The 3,360-nt window shown below is 45.5% G+C and overlaps 1 pseudogene; it reads left to right on the plus strand.

The window, feature by feature from the left end:
* Nucleotides 1-2,177: 2,177 nt before the first annotated feature.
* On the plus strand, nucleotides 2,178-3,019 carry LOC146594802 (uncharacterized; annotated as a pseudogene).
* Nucleotides 3,020-3,360: the final 341 nt, after the last annotated feature.

Here is a 3,360-nt window from a genome sequence, read left to right on the forward strand (position 1 = left end):
TCCTGTGCTGAGTGCTTGTGCGGTATTGCTTCTTTTGTGGTAACACTATACGTGGTGTGAGCGAGCAACTCCATGTGACATGAATGTAGCAGTAAAGGTAATCTTTCTGTCTTCTGTTTTCCATTTTTCTCTGCCTATTTGTTACTGCTGCCTTTTCCTTCAATTCTCCTTTTTGTCAAAGAACTTCAGCTGGCTACGTTGGCTATGTCAGCATTAGACAAGGAGGCAGAGAGGATTATTATAATTATTACTGGAGCTGAGAGGATACAGACATTAGGAAGTAAGGACAAGGAAGAATCATGAGCAGACGGCCTCTGAGAGGGAGAGAAGTAATTCTGGAGCAAGAGATTTTCGTGTTTATTTTGACAGATTGTTTTAAACTGAATTATAACAAGGGATTTTGTTGCCCCTAAAAACAAGAGGTCTGAATTTACTCTGGCAAGATCTTCTACATGGGTACGCTCTAGATATATAGTGTAAGAGATTATTGAAAAGTTGTTACTTTTTACTCAGAAAAACAATAAACTGTYTCTTCTTCTCTAGTAATTTAAATTGAATATATCATACTTTCATCTTCATATTTTAGAGAGCTGATGATGAAATCTCAGACTTAATGAATGTACCTGTTAGCATATATACTTGTGATATCTCCATGTATATATTCCCACCAACTTTCCAGTTAACGATTATCCATGTTCATGCCTACCTCACACTCTTTGCCCTTGAGTTAGTCAGTAAAAAATAGAATAAAATTACATATTATACAGCAAAACCTTCTATGTCTTCTAATATACTCTTTTTGTGCCACATACAGTGTACTGCCTTCTTAACCACCTGAATGGTTCTTCTCACTGAAATCTAAGGCAATGTTAAATAAGAAATTGAGGAAGAATCAATCCTAGATTATCATCATTTTCTGTAACAAATCTTTTGCTCCAAGTTAGATTTACATAAAGAGCAAAACTTCTCCTTGGGGGCTATTGCAGTTTCTTTGTAGTGGCATACTAGAGAAAATTCTGATGAAGCCTGCAAAAGACTTTCTTAAAATCTATGGAATTTATGAATAAATGTCTTTTCTTGTTTGTTCCTTTTCAAAAATACTCTTATTACAGTAACTGGGCAGCATATGATTTTTCTCATTAAAATTTAGCCTGTTACTGTGTTAAATTCTCCCTGACTACATTATACATTTTACTTTTAAGCTGCGACTATAGAAAGATTTACCTCCTAGAAAGGCTGTGACAACTCACTTCTGCTGTTGTACCTAGGTCACTTCCTCTGGGAAATGACTGCAATGTTATTTTTCTACACTTCTGGAGGCTGTCATCAATCCATATTGTATGGGAAAATGTGGAAAAATCTTGGGAAGACAGGCAATGGGAACTAGCCAGACTGTTCTGTGGGAAAAGGAGCATCAACAGGGCATGTTGACCTATAGCCACGGTCAACTGGCCGGCCCATGCCAGGGTTGTGCTGTGTGTACACCTGGTCTTTGGGTTGAGATTAGCGATGAGCTCAATACACTTACTGCGTGTGTGCATAGTACATAAAAACCTCGTATAGTGCCTCCCTCCCGTGATGTTCCTYGCCATGGACCAACGCGCAGTGGTGCCTTGGACTTTCCTGCACCTCTGTTGCTTTGATTGGGAAATCGCTGGGGAGCCCCTGCTCAGGCGCAGGGGTAATAAACGCTCAGTATGGACCACAGCGTGCCTTATGTCTGTGTATCTGTCCTTGCTGGGGTCCAGGCGGTGCCTCCACCTCCCCTTTACAATTGCCCTGGTTGGCAGGAGACACAAGCGGCAACGCTGTGRCTGAGGAGAGCGAAGGGCGAGGGCGGGAGCCGAGCAGGGGCTGCTCGCCTGCAGCTGCCAGAYGGCCCCAGACCGARYGGTGGGGGCCRGTGGCTGCACTGGTTGCCACTCTAGCAGTCCCCRAGGACTGGCCAGAGCTGGCACAGGGAGAAAATGCTACCCCAAAGGCAGCTGAATCTGCACTTAAGGCTCTGCCCTGCTTCAGAAGCGACTCGGAAGCTAGCGGGACGATGAGGGTGGGCRCTGCTGATGKGCATTCGAGCCCTGGGTAACGAGGCAGCGTCTTTGCAGCAGTGAGTAAAAGGTCTGGAGGAGGAGCATGGAGATTTACGTGGTGTGAAGGCGGCWGCACAGAGGCTGATTATGACCCAAACTGAAAAGAGCCAGGAATTAACCCACAGGGTGCAGCGATTTGCTTTACGAGTGGCTAACAAACGCCCTGCRTGYGAYGGTAAAGCCCCAGCTACAGCTGCCCAGGTGAGAGTGAYRACAGCTAGACCCTCCTGGGACCCAGACSAGTGGGATGGYGATATCTGCAGCACTTCRTCTGACTYGGAGGTTGATTTTGGATGAGAAGGTCCAACCTCCTGTGCATTGAAGGGGGAGAGGCAAGCAGATGGAAACACAGCRGAGCAATCTGGGAYGTATATCCCRAAGGAACTGCGTGARTTTCTAACTACTTCCCAGCAGCAGCCGGGGAGTCTTTGTTAGCCTGGTTAGTGAGAGCCCRGGGTGCAGSTGACGGATTGCTTACTCTCTTAGGAGAGCAGCTGAGTTAATGAGCCCCTTTATCAAGCACAGTATTATCTTACCCAATTAACTTCTGCATGGGAYRGGGCAGGGAATATTGCTGCAGCTCCAACAGTGAATCAGTGGTTGTGCGCTGCTGTGGTAGGTGCTTACCCATCCARAGGTGAATTAGCCACTACGGTGGGAGCATGCCGTACTTTTGAGGAAGGGATCAACATGCTGCTGCTATAGCCACYGSRTTAGAAGATGGAGATGGTGTGGAAATAACAYGGCAGATGAAAATCCAGTTATTAAAGGGGGGTCCAAGTGCCTTAAAGCTCTTACTATTYGGCRTAGTGRTGCCTGCAACTGGGASAGTAGGGGCTTTGGTAAACAATATAAGGGATTTGGCACTTGTTGGTGAACCAGATACTATCCTTCTAAAGAAGGAGTACATAAGCAGCTATTATTGCTAGTAGAGACCCTACAGGAGCAGGGGTGGGCTGTAAACCCTAAGAAGGCACAGGTGGTGGACGTCAGTGTGCAGTTCTTASGGACAGTCTGGAGGGGCAGACGAAAGCTATCCCTGAGAAAGTGTGCAATGCTGTTCTACAGTAACCTATTCCTGCTACTATAAAAAAAATTGTAAGTTTTGAGGGGCCTTTTGGGGTTTTGGCGGACATTTATATCCTACTTAGCATACTTAATGCAGCTGCTACAACAGTGTGAATACATGTACTGATTCCTCCAAAGGAGAAACTACCCTGCACTGTTTTAGCAGRTGGTCCAGGAGCCACCGCTCTAGTTCTTCCTGATG

The sequence above is a fragment of the Rhea americana genome, unplaced genomic scaffold (genome assembly GCF_003343005.1).
Source record: "Rhea americana isolate MKP2758 unplaced genomic scaffold, rheAme1 scaffold_25, whole genome shotgun sequence".
Taxonomy (NCBI): Eukaryota; Metazoa; Chordata; class Aves; order Rheiformes; family Rheidae; genus Rhea; species Rhea americana.